Raw genomic sequence first — 14,143 nt, forward strand, 5'->3', positions numbered from 1 at the left:
AATGCAATTTGGAGAAGACATGTTATGAGACGTTGTTTCAATCTCTTCTCCCCAGTGGATGTTCTGGGAACCAGAACAAAGATCCCAAGGTCAGATAGACCCTGGGCTCTGCAAGAGTAGAGAGATTGAAACTTTGTTGAATTCATGTTTGCAATGTACTTGTTTGGTATCCTTAACAGAATTGAACTTAAGTTCCTTTGTACATAATTTTTACGGAACGCTGTCCAACGCCTTTGGTCTAGAATTGTATGAGATGTGCTGAGATCTCTTGTGCTGGATGCTGGGTGCTGTTCATTTTCTATTATTGATTTTCAAGGATGATGATTGAATCTTTATAGAATAATTGGAACAAATCATGTTTTACATGCTATGTATAAGTCTGTTATTTGTATTATTTTGATTGCTGTGTAAGGTTTATTGATTAAACCAAGTCACACAAAAATGAAAATAAAAAATAAGGTGTTCGTTGGAAATGGATACTTTACTTTCTATAAGTAACTTGCCATTCATATGATTCACAGAAAGATATCCCTAATGTACTCTTCCCAATTAATCCAGATATTTACTTTAACTACTGATGCAAAATTGTTGCAGTTGGTAGAAAGGACAAAGGGAAAATACATGAGGAAATAGAGTTGATGGAGGATTATATCTCTGACCCTTTTACAGGGATTCCTCAGATTGATCACATGAACAGAAGCTTGGTGTGTGGTCCATATGATATGTGTTTTATATAGTGCTTCATTTTGTATTCCTCTCCTTTTTAAGTACTGTAACAAGTGTTCTTATTGCTCATATTAATGATATTGAATGCATGCCGCCATCCCACAGGATTTGTACTTGCAATGTGTAGGTAGGCCCCATGTGAGAGGCAAACTCTTTACTCATGTGATATTCATCCTAGCTACTATTAGGGGTTGCAGGTATTGTGAATAGTATAATGATCAATTCACAAGGAAGGTTACATCCCTCGGTGGAAACTCTGCCTTGCTACTTTGCTCCCTGTTGCACATCTTTATGAATTGGGATTCAGGGACAACTAGCCAAAATTATGGCAGTGTACCAGTTGGGGTGGAGGGCCAGCACAGCATTATCATATCCACCATATCAGATATGGTAATTTTTAATCCTGTACAAAATATTAAAAGGTTGCCCAGTCTACCGAGCAATCCTTAAATTAGATATTGTGGATTACATAATGGGTAAGAGAACCCAGTCTTAGTCACTCAAAAGTGTGCCTGGTGTTTCCCTTCCCCAATATAGATTACCCCATGGTTATGTGAATCCATATCCTAGCAAAACCACTTGCAGAGGTCTAGAAGGGAAACATTTAAAAACAGGAAAAACACTAACAGAAACATTTAGGAAAGATGATTTACAAACTGAAAAATGAATGGGGCCACAGATACAGGAAAGAGAGAGTTATTGCCTAATTTGCTCACCTAGCAAGTTAATTTGAAGTTGCTGATTGATAATGTCAAAATTCCAATGATAGTTTACACATAAGTGACGTTGATTTTAGAACTGAATGACAAATATTGAAATGTTTCCAAAAAAGGAAAGGTAAAGATTTTTTATTTGAATCTGTTTATTCACATTTTAGCATCAGGTGCCAGTTACATCTTCATCGAGCCATTACTGCTCATGGCCAAATTACAATATTTCACCACCAACATTTATAACAACCTAAATTGAAGTACATAACAACAGCTTGCCCTATGCTACCATGTCAAAACAAAGGAATTATGCTTTTATCATGGAGGACATCCAGAGACCTGCCCCGTATCCTCTTCCAATTTTGGCTTCCCCCCCCAAATTGTCCAACTTATTCAATTATACAGAGTCCTCTGTCCCCCATTCTCATTCATTTTTTTTTAAATAAACTTCCACAATCCCTCAAGGAGGCATGTCATCTGAAGTAGAGAAAATTAACTGTACAAGTGCATTTCAGGCCATAGTGTTGTCACTCAACCACCCTCATGCCTCTACACAACGCCATGTACCACACTCTGGTCTCAGCCATTTACCATTGTTTAAAGTCATTCCACCAGGATTCGACCCGTGGGCCTGTTGGGGAATCCCACGACATGGCAATTCTCCCTTCATCAGTATGCAAGCCAAGTTGAGCCTTTTGGTGACCTGCTTAGTGGTACGTGGGTCAGGGAACACCTCCCAAACACATGACTCTGTGTTCCACCTGAATTTAGTAATCCCCCCACTGTTTCGTCTGGGCTCCAATTGCCAACCAGAATTGTTGTATCACCGGACACCTCCAAAACATATCCATCATGTCCGTCCTGCCATCAGGACATGAAGTTCCGCAGGAAGCTATCGACCCAGAGAACCTTGTCATCCTATGCAGTGTCATGTATGGCCTATGCAGCACATACAAGCTTAAACCGGGGCATTCCTAGACACCTTTTTTTGTGAAAAGTGATGCATTTGCCCATTCTGTTTGGTAAGTTCTCTATCCAAGTCGTCCTCCCATTTTGTTTTTGTCTTGAGTTCCCCTTTTTTTAATCTCATCAGCATTACCCAAAATGATATTTGATATGATATTTTATTTATAGTGCGCCTATACACAAGTGTTTCAAGGCGCGACGAGACATGGGAGAGGAACAAGGGGGGACAAGACAACAATCTTAATATGTCCAGTGACATTGAGATTGTGCAAGTGCAAGGGGAAGGGGAGGAGGAGCAAGTGCAGGACAAAGGATCTAAATATCGGAAAAAAAGAAGAAGTGCGGCCAGCAGGTGGCAGTGCAGGGTTAAGTGTGGACAGCCAGTGTTAGATAGTGCAGGTACGAGGACTATAGGGTTGCAGATACAGCCCCAAGTGCAGGGTTGCCAGGAGGCAGTGCAGGTGTGTGGCTGGGAGGGCAGGGACCGGAGCCCGTGGTTCAGAGGGTAGCCAGGTAACCAGAGCAGTATCAGACAGGAGATAATCAGGGAAGAGGATGAGAGAACGCAGAAGCAAAGAGGTAAGTCTTGAGCTGCTTCCGGAACCGGATATGGTTCTGCTGAAGTTTCAGAGAGTCAGGGAGGCTGTTCCAGAGGGAGGCGCCAGCCGAAGATAGAGATCTGCACCCAGCTTGTTATTTGGAAAAGCGACTGACCCTCAAGAAGTTGGAGGTGGAGGAGTGAAAGCTGGAGATATTTTTGGTCCCATTCCTCAGAAGGCCTTGTGGACAATGCAAAGGGTCTTGAGCTTGATACTTGCAGACACTGGGAGCCAATGGATATATTTCAGTGCTGGAGAGTTGCGATACCTGGCCTTGAGGCCAAGGACAAGTCTTGCAGCCCTGTTCTGGATGAGTTGCAGAAGGCGGAGAGTAGAGGCGGGCAGATTTAAAAAGAGGCTGTTACAGTAGTCAAGCCTAGAGAGAACCAGAGCTCTAGAAACAGTGAGCTTCTGGGGGAAGGAGAGGAAAGGAAGAATACCTCTGAGGAGGTGCAGTTGATAGTTTGACTTCTTAGGGACATCGAAGATGTGAGGAGAGAAGGAGAGTGTGGAGTCAAAGATAACCCTGAGGTTCTTAGCCTCACTGGTGGGAGCAGGAAGAGGGACAAGGAAGGCCGGCCAGAGAGTGGAGGGAAAGAGGGGTGCAGGTGTGCCAACGAGGAGGATCTCCGTCTTGCTGGCATGCAGCCAGAGATTTTTGGTGGTGCACCACTCTTGGATTGCAGACAGACAATCCGGAATGAGAGAGGGAGAAGAGGTGGCAGAGGGGAGCCTGAAACCGAGCTGGGTTTCATCCGCATAGCACTGGAAGTGGGAGCAGAGAGCAGCAATACAGTGGGTGAGCGGTGCCAGGTGTTGGTTGAACAACCAGTGAGAAAGGTTAAACCCCTGGGGAACACCGCAAGTGGAGAAAGAGAGAGAATAGAGGAAGGACCCAAGTTGGACCTGGGAGGGTCAGTGTAACGCTCACCTGATTCCCGTAGAGGCGCCGGTCTTGACTGGCGTATACCGTATCTTCAAAGGTGATGCTTAACACACGGCTGGCTCTTTGGGCTGGACCTCTGTGCACTGTATACCTGACTCGAAGGGTAAGATGTCTGCAGATAGAAAATATGGGATTAAGGAACTGGGTTATTGAATGTCTCTCTCTTCTTCCCTTTCTCTTCTCCTGTAGAACCCCAAAGGTTAACGCTCTCACCTTAGGTAAGTGAACGCCGTGCTCTCCATCTGCCTCGGGGCAGGGTGCTGTAACGAGTTTCTTCACTGGATAAGGGGAGCAGGCCTCTTGACTTCAGAGGACTGCTGTCTGTCGTTTACTGCACGAACGGTAAGTTTCGAGTAATTCTAATGTCTTTAAAGTCTTTAGTAATGATGTTTCTTGTTTTGCAGGGTTCCGGCGATGGCGGATGACGGGCTGAAGTGAGTTGAAGATGGAGCCCGTGTGATGAATAGAAGCGCCTGGAAGCACGTAAGTAAGCGCTTGTTGCCTGCTTCACGATGCGCTCTAACTGTCTTTTTATTTTGCAGGTACAAGTTCGGAGTGGCTGCAGGGTGCCGGAATACCCACTGGATTCGGCGTGGGAAGGAGTAATGGCACGTGAGTAATAAAGTTGCCCAATGTCTTTAAGCGCACCTTCTTTTGTCTTTCAGATGCGGGATGCAGCGCCGAAGGCCTCCGGAGCGTGCGAAGAGTTGGTAAGCTTTTGTCTTTCAGATGCCGGAATGCAGGGTGAAGACCTCCGGAGCGCACGAAGAGTAGGTAAGCCTTTGTCTTTCAGATGCCGGAATGCAGCGCGAGGCGTTGGTGACAGCCGATGGACCAGGTAAGTGAAGAGCTGTCACTGAAGACCGTAATGCTAACCTGTTCTTTCTTGTCTTTATAGGTGTTGCTGAAGACTGGATTCAGGATGGTAAGCCTTTTTTCCTTAGGCCCAGGATCAGAAGCAGAAGACACGATGAGCGTTCTGCTGCAGAGGATGCAGAATAACGCAAAGCAAGATTCATCCATCGGGTGTGGTTTAAATAGCCTCCTGTAGTGCTTAGGTGTCTACTTCCACAGCCACGCCTAGGTAAGAAAAGAGTTCCTGCTTTCCAGAAGAGTTCCAGTGTTCTGAATCTAGGGAGTGGCTCCTGCCCCACCCAACAGGAAAAGTAGTTCCAAACAGAAGAGGATCAGAGGCTCAACTGGCAGGCAAGTAAGCAGCATGGTCTGCTGCAGGTAAGTCCACCCAAGCATTATGAGCCCGGCGCTTCCAGCGCTGGGACTGGGCATATTTATGAGCCTGGTGCCACTGGCGCCAGGACTGGGCCCAAAAGGTCCCAATTGGGACTGGTTGGTACTCGGAACCTGGGTTATTGATCTGCTTCCAAGGGAGTTGGGAAAACCCTGACCTTTTGGAAGCAGAGATCATGACAGTACCCCCCCTCAAGGCCCCTCCCAAACCGGGCTTCTCCGGGGGTTTTGGCTTGTCAGGAAATGTTCAGTGAAATCTTTTGATTAGGCGAGGAGCGTGGACATATTCAGCAGGTTCCCATGATCTCTCTTGGGGGCCGTAGCCTTTCCAGTCAATTAGGTAAAATAGTTTAGATTTGGAGATCTTGGAGTCCAGAATGCTTTTGACTTCAAACTCGAGTTCTCCATCAACTAGGATAGGTTTTGGAGATTTAGTTAGTCGGGTTTGAGGTTGCACGGGTTTTAATAGAGAGACGTGGAAGACCGGATGTATCTTCATGTGCGGGGGCAAGTCCAACTTGACCGCTACTGGGTTTACTATGGTAGTGATGGAATAGGGACCAAGGTATTTTGGGTTGAATGTGCGTGGCCCTTTTAGAGGTAGATATTTGGTGGATAACCAGACTTGATCCCCTACTTAATATTGAGGGGCTTCCTTTCGATGTTGATCTGCTCCTTTCTTGTATTGTTCTTTAGCCCTTTGAAGGTGAGAAACAGCTTCCTTAAAGGCTTGGGTGATTGTAGAATGCAGGTAGTCTACTGCTGGTGTTTCAAGATCTTGGAGGGGATCCAACTCCGAGGTTCGAGGGTGACTGCTGTACAAAAGAAAAAACGGGGTTTTCCCAGTTCCCGAATGGACAGAGTTATTGTAGGCATATTCGGCTATCCAAAGGATGTCTTTCCAAGTTTTTTCAGTTTGTTGCAGCATGCAGCGTAAATACTGTTCCAGAGTTTGATTGGTCCTCTCGGTTTGTCCGTCGGTCTGAGGGTGGTGACTGGTCGATAGTCTCACATCAATTTGAGCCGACCGACAGCAACTTCGCCAAAAATGAGAAATAAATTGACTACCTCGATCCGAAATTAGAACCGAAGGAAAACCGTGCAGTCGGATGATGTTTTCGAGAAATTCTCGGGCCAGAGTTGCTGCTGTTGGCAAGCCTTTGAGCGGAATGAAATGCGCCATCTTGGAGAATAAGTCCACGATTACTAGAATCGTATTGTATCCGGAGCATGGAGGTAGATCGGTGATGAAGTCCATAGAAAGCGTATGCCAAGGGCGAGGTGGGATGTCAATAGGGCATACGAGGCCTGCTGGTCTTTCCTTTTGACTCTTGTTTTGGGCGCATACTCCACAGGACATTATAAAGTCTCTGATATCTTTTTTCCAAGACGGCCACCAGAAGTAGCGCTTGATCTTTTCTGAGGTCTTGGCCATACCGGGATGTCCTTCCATTAAAGAATCGTGATAACAAGAGATTACTTTTTTCTGTAAATCTGTGCTGGGTAGGTATAATCGTTCTTGGAAATACAATAAGTTGTCCTTTACTGCAAAGTCCTTTCCCTGCAGATGCCAATTCTGTATGTCTGCTGGAGTTACAAGTTGCCTGGCTTTATCCTTAACTTCCTCTATGGATTCTGTGGCGATTACACCCAGAATTCTTTGTTCGGGAATGATTGGTACAGGTTTAGGGTTGATCAAGTGTTCTTCCACTCCCATCCGAGAAAGGGCATCAGCTTTACCGTTCTTTGTACCAGGTCGATAGGTAATTATGAAGTCAAACTCGGCAAAGAATAATGCCCAACGGAGTTGTCTAGAGGATTGGGCTTTTGCGGTTTTCAAATATTGCAGGTTTCGGTGATCCGTAATCACAGTAACGGTGTGTCGGACCCCCAGCAGATAATGCCGCCAAGCCTTAAAGGCAGACTTGATAGCCAGAAGTTCCTTGTCAGTAATCGTGTAATTGATTTCAGGAGGCGAGAATTTGCGGGACCAAAATGCCACGGGATGCAACTGATTGGTTACCGGGTCCTTTTGTGATAGAACTGCCCCCATGGCAAGGCTTGAAGCATCAGTTTCCACGATGTAGGGGAGTTCGGGGCGAGGGTGTTTTAAGATTGGTGCAGAGATAAATTTAGTCTTCAAATCCTGGAAAGCTTGTTCCGCCTCGGTAGACCATTCAAAACGTTTGTTTTTCTTTAACAAGGCAGTGATGGGCTGGACTATTCGAGAGAATTCGGGGATAAACCTGCGGTAAAAGTTAGCGAAGCCTAACATGCTTTGCACACCTTTTACGGAGGATGGTGATGGCCATTTGAGAACTGCATCAACCTTCTTTGAATCCATACGCACTCTGCCAGGTGATAATATGAATCCCAAGAATTCAACTTCAGTCACGTTGAAAACACATTTTTCCAACTTGGCGAAAAGTTTGTGTTGACGCAATCTTTCGAGGACCATTTTCACGTGTTTCCGATGTTCAGATTCCGATGAAGAATAAACGAGGATGTCGTCAATGTAAACAACAACACACACATCTATGAGCTCTCTGAGGACATCGTTCATAAAATATTGAAAGGCGGCCGGGGCATTGCAAAGTCCGAAGGGCATGACCTGATATTCAAATAGCCCATACTTGGTGCGGAAGGCCGTCTTCCATTCATCGCCCTCTTTTACTCGTACCAAGTGGTAAGCTCCTCTAAGATCCAGCTTTGTATATATGCATGCTTTTCTGACTTGGTCCAGGAGTTCAGGGATCAAAGGTAACGGATATCTATTCTTAACGGTGATCTGGTTCAGGGAGCGATAATCTATACAAGTTCTAAGGTCTCCTTCCTTTTTTGGAATGAAGAACAAAGCTGAAGAAGCAGGGGACTTGGGAGGACGAATAAACCCATTTGCCAGGTATTGATCCAGGTATTGTCGAAGGTGAAGGTTCTCAGGCTCGGTGAGGGCATAAATTCTACTACAAGGAGGAGTAGATCCAGGTATCAGGTCTATCTGGCAGTCATAAGACCTATGAGGAGGTAGAGAGTTAGCCTGATCCTTCCGGAAAACATCTTGGTATTCTAGGTATTCGGGAGGTAACTGGGGAGTCTCTGAAGAAATTGCTGCCAGTGCAACACCAGGTGGAGGGTGACAAGTAGAGACACATTCTGGAAACTGGACCGTTCTTGCTCGCCAATCGATCAGAGGATTGTGTTTCTCTAACCAAGGTATTCCTAGAATAATCTGAAACTGAGGGGCCTTGATCACATCGAACACGATCTTCTCATGGTGTCCATCTTGACTTACTAGCGTCACCTCTTGAGTGGTATGCGTTACTGGCCCGGAGGCTATCTCCGTACCATCCACCGTAGTAATGACGTCCTTTACAGCCTTGGGACAAAGAGTTAGATTCATCCTCAAAACCATTTCATGATCCACATAATTGCCGATGGCACCGCTGTCGACGTAAGCTTCAATTGCATGTAATCGATCCGGATTATCAGGGCTAATGAGGACCATAGGTATCACGAAATGCGAGGTCACGGAACTGGTTTTCACGCTCGGCAAGAGGACCTCTATTCTTGTCGGGCGAGGTCGTTTCCCTGCTCAGAGTTTGTAACTTTGGTAACTGCAGCTCCTACTGCCTTCTTGGCAGGTTTCACCGGACAGTCTCGAAGAAAGTGCCCTGAGTTTCCGCAATAGAGGCATAATTGCAACTGTTTTCTCCTTTCCCGCTCCTTTTGTGTTAGAGGACCTTTCAGACCCCCTATTTGCATGGGTTCCCCGGAGTCTACTCCTTTGGAAGGAGTTGGCGGTTTGGAAAATACTCGAGCATCAAACTTGGAACGATCGGTCTTCCTGTTCTGCAGTCTGTGATCTATTTGAACGACTAAGTCTGTATAGTCCGAACAATCTTGTGGGGGATTCACTACTTGGGTTAACACATCTTTGAGCTCTCCACGTAGACCTCTATAAAACAGCGTAATCCTTTTGTCCTCAGGCCATTGAGTTTCCATTATCAGTCTGTTGAAAGACGCAATATAAGCCAAAAGGTCTTGATTACCTTGTCGCAACAAAAGAAGCTCATTGTCCAAGGCCTGCCCCTGTGAATGTCTTGCGAACAGTTTTTCCATACTGAGCTGAAAAGCTTGAAAATCATGGAGGACCGGATCATCTTGATTTACTAGAGGGATCGACCAGTCTGCCGCATTGCCACTAAGGTACGAAAGCACGAAAGCTACTTTAGCTTGATCAGTTGGAAAGGCTGCTGGCCGGCATAAGAAATGCAACCGGCACTGATTGATTAAATACTGCAAACCTCTTTGGGTCACCAGAAAATCGTTCGGGCGGAGCCAGCGGTACATTCCCAGGTAGGTTGATCTGCACTGGATTCATAGAGGATGTAGAAGGAAGATTTCCCCCAGATGCGGGTAACGGGTCTGTCCGGCTTGTGACTGTAGCAATTGTCTAGCGAGATCATCTGTTCGCTCCTTGGAAATAATCAGTTCCCTTCTTAGAGCGTTCGTTTCCTGACGGGCTGCATGCACTTCTGCCCTTAGTTCCCCAAGTAACTGGGCTAGCTGGTCGGTATCCGAGGTTTCCATAGCGCCTGGACGGGAGTTTTGTGGTAGGCTTTGCGTTCTGTAACGCTCACCTGATTCCCGTAGAGGCGCCGGTCTTGACTGGCGTATACCGTATCTTCAAAGGTGATGTGTAACACACAGCTGGCTCTTTGGGCTGGACCTCTGTGCACTGTATACCTGACTCGAAGGGTAAGATGTCTGCAGATAGAAAATATGGGATTAAGGAACTGGGTTATTGAATGTCTCTCTCTTCTTCCCTTTCTCTTCTCCTGTAGAACCCCAAAGGTTAACGCTCTCACCTTAGGTAAGTGAACGCCGTGCTCTCCATCTGCCTCGGGGCAGGGTGCTGTAACCAGTTTCTTCACTGGATAAGGGGAGCAGGCCTCTTGACTTCAGAGGACTGCTGTCCGTCGTTTACTGCACGAACGGTAAGTTTCGAGTAATTCTAATGTCTTTAAAGTCTTTAGTAATGATGTTTCTTGTTTTGCAGGGTTCCGGCGATGGCGGATGACGGGCTGAAGTGAGTTGAAGATGGAGCCCGTGTGATGAATAGAAGCGCCTGGAAGCACGTAAGTAAGCGCTTGTTGCCTGCTTCACGATGCGCTCTAACTGTCTTTTTATTTTGCAGGTACAAGTTCGGAGCGGCTGCAGGGTGCCGGAATACCCACTGGATTCGGCGTGGGAAGGAGTAATGGCACGTGAGTAATAAAGTTGCCCAATGTCTTTAAACGCACCTTCTTTTGTCTTTCAGATGCGGGATGCAGCGCCGAAGGCCTCCGGAGCGTGCGAAGAGTTGGTAAGCTTTTGTCTTTCAGATGCCGGAATGCAGTGTGAAGACCTCCGGAGCGCACGAAGAGTAGGTAAGCCTTTGTCTTTCAGATGCCGGAATGCAGCGGGAGGCGTTGGTGACAGCCGATGGACCAGGTAAGTGAAGAGCTGTCACTGAAGACCGTAATGCTAACCTGTTCTTTCTTGTCTTTATAGGTGTTGCTGAAGACTGGATTCAGGATGGTAAGCCTTTTTCCTTAGGCCCAGGATCAGAAGCAGAAGACACGATGAGCGTTCTGCTGCAGAGGATGCAGAATAACGCAAAGCAAGATTCATCCATCGGGTGTGGTTTAAATAGCCTCCTGTAGTGCTTAGGTGTCTCCTTCCACAGCCACGCCTAGGTAAGAAAAGAGTTCCTGCTTTCCAGAAGAGTTCCAGTGTTCTGAATCTAGGGAGTGGCTCCTGCCCCACCCAACAGGAAAAGTAGTTCCAAACAGAAGAGGATCAGAGGCTCAACTGGCGGGCAAGTAAGCAGCATGGTCTGCTGCAGGTAAGTCCACCCAAGCATTATGAGCCCGGCGCTTCCAGCGCTGGGACTGGGCATATTTATGAGCCTGGTGCCACTGGCGCCAGGACTGGGTCCAAAAGGTCCCAATTGGGACTGGTTGGCACTCGGAACCTGGGTTATGGATCTGCTTCCAATGGAGTTGGGAAAACCCTGACCTTTTGGAAGCAGAGATCATGACAGTCAGTCAGAGAGGAAAGAAGCCAGCCAGGCCAGAGCTGATCATTGATACCCAGGTTATCATGGAGCCGGTTGAGCAGGATGACAGGTTGACCGTGTCAAAGGCAGAGGTGAGATCAAGTAGGATTAGGACAGAGGGGAGATTAGAATCAAGGTTAGAGAGCACATCTTCATGGATGTTCAAGAAAGCAGTTTCCATGCTTCTGGCTGCACTGAAACCAGACTGATGTTCATGGAGACAACCAACAGATTCAGTGTGAAGAATAAGATGGGGGATGGCTAGCTTTTTCAGGCGTTTGCCCAGGAAAGGAGTGATAGAGATCGGACGATAATTAGCCGGAAGGCAGGGGATGGCTGAGGGTTTCTTAAGAAGAGGGTGCACAAGAGAAGGTTCCAGAGGCGAAAGAGTGGTTGCAGAAGTCAGCCAAGGCTGAAGCGAGGGTGTCAATGTGCTCCTTGATGGTTTTGAAAGAACAGGGAAGAACCTCTATTAATGAGGTTTTTATAGATCAAACTTGTCTAGAAACCTCATCAGGGGAAAAGGGAGGGAAGGCAGAGAAGGGAGGGGGTGGCCACAGTGGGGCTGGAGGAAGAGGAGAGACTGGAGGGAGAAGCAAGAGAAACTGAGAGGGTGGACAGGATGTCCTGGGTTTTAGTGATGAAGTGAGAAGCCAGGGTCGTGCAGAGTAAATGGGAAGGAATAGGAGATGTAGAGACTATATATATAATCTAAAAACCACATGACCACCTTTTACAAATCATATAAAAGTGCCAAAGTAGCGTTGTCCTCTATGTCCTCCGGGAATCCCTTCCTTCTGCCTACAGCATCTTTGATCAATCAAATATACTTCAGAAAGTGTCTTCCACCAGGTTGAAGAATTCCAGCAAAGTACCCTTCTCTAACAAGTCCCTCCACACAATGGCACCTCTTTCCTCCCAGTGAGACCTGAAGTATTGAGGTCCCCCTGTCTCTTCCCATAAACAACGGGCAGGGGTATGTTGGGAGAATAGGGCTCACAAAGTACCTTCCGGGTCCTGTACCATACTCTCCTGCCTAGGTGTAATATGTGTAGGCAATTGCGTATTTCTTTCTCATCCACCCACAGCACGTCTTTTAGTAGATACGTTGCACTGCTTCCTGAAGTAGGGTTGTATCCAATGTGGGCTCATCAGAAAGCCACCATGCCACAAAATGCATCTGCCCCTCAAGATAGTAGAGTTTGAAATGCGGATGCTTCACATTACCATCTGTATAGTCCATGCCTAAAGTGCATACATCAAGCCTATGCCTTCCAGTCTCCCATATAAATCCACTCGCCATGGTGTTCAGCGTCCCAAAAAAACCTCTGTGGCTGTCAAAGGGGACATTGATGAAATAATAGAACAAGCTAGGAGAACCACCATCTTTATCAGATCCACCCGGCCCATCACTGACAAGGGCAACTTTTTCCAGAATATCATTGACTTCTCTATGCCTCACAGTACTTTTAGGGTGATCCATTCATGTGAAGACCGCACCTCTTGTTATGTTATGTTATGTTATGTTATGTTATGTTATGTTATGTTATGTTATGTTATGTTATGTTATGTAATTGGGCATTTGTATAGCACCTTTCACCATTGGAATGATCTCAACACGTAGGTTAAACACCCTAAGGGACCATAAAACAGTCAGTGGAGAAAGTAAGGTGGTAAGCAGTGTGTGTGTGTGCATTCAGTATGTGTGCAGCTAGACCAAATTTTGTGGTGCGTAGCTGCATTCTAGCAGAGGTGATGCTTGTATATGAGATTATGTGTGCAGCTAGGCCGATTTTATTTGTGGGAGATAGCTGCGTTCTAAAGATTGGTGAGATGTGCATGGTGGTGTATAATTATGTGCACCGCTAGGCTTAAATTAATCATGGGGGATAGCCGCATTTTATTGTTTTTTGGTGCAGAGGAGAGAATCAGTATATTGGTAGGTATGTGCAAATATCCATGCAATAGGAAGAGGTCCCCTGTTCCTGATTACCTTCCTGGCCTGCCAAATTAGCTTTTGCTCCCTATTATAGAGGTTTGGTGATTTTGTTCTCATGGAACCTCTTAGTCTAGTGTGGAGTCAATTCTGTTTTTCCAAGGATGGCTGTTCCTCTCTCTGGCTTAGGAATATAATCAATACTGAGTTGGGCCATTTCCCAAACCTGCTGTACCAGGCTATTAGCTTCCCTATGCTTTGGATTATTCAGTATTTAGGTCTAGGCTTGGCAGGGGTTGCAAACGCAAGTGACTGCAGATCTACCATCCGCCCAACTTCTGTCTACCTGAGCAGGCAATTGGTTGTTGGTTAACACCTTCTCAATAAGTAGTTACATCTAGTTCTGTTCTGTTGGAAATTACGAGTACTCCCTAGACACGTAGTTGGGTACGCAATGATCCTGAAAGGTCCAACATCAAATCCAGGCTATGCTATTAACGCTGTGCCTATCTGGCATTTCTGGGTGCAGCGTATGGCTGAGTATTTTAATTAACTTATAGCTGCCTCTGTGATAACCATGCCCCCTAGTATCCCATCAGCTGAGCTCCATGTTTTATTTTTTTTATTGTCTGTCCCTGGTGCGCCCATATACCTCTGGTTCTGAGGAGCGTGTTACAAATGTGTAAAGTAAAGTAAAGTATTCCAGGTGTAGTGTACGGTTTGAATGGTAGGTGACAGCTCATCATTGTCACTCATACAAGCTGTCCTGCAAGAGTTCTCACGTGATTTAAGAGGGTAATACATTTCGAGGGAAACAAAATCAAGGCAGTTGTAATGATAGAACATAAGTGCTAATAGGTCCATGGCTCTGGGTCCTGGGTATTCGTTTACAGCGGATGGCTGAGTATTCCT

This window comes from Ambystoma mexicanum, chromosome 4p (assembly GCF_040938575.1).
Source record: "Ambystoma mexicanum isolate Mex_15411 chromosome 4p, UKY_AmexF1_1, whole genome shotgun sequence".
Taxonomy (NCBI): Eukaryota; Metazoa; Chordata; class Amphibia; order Caudata; family Ambystomatidae; genus Ambystoma; species Ambystoma mexicanum.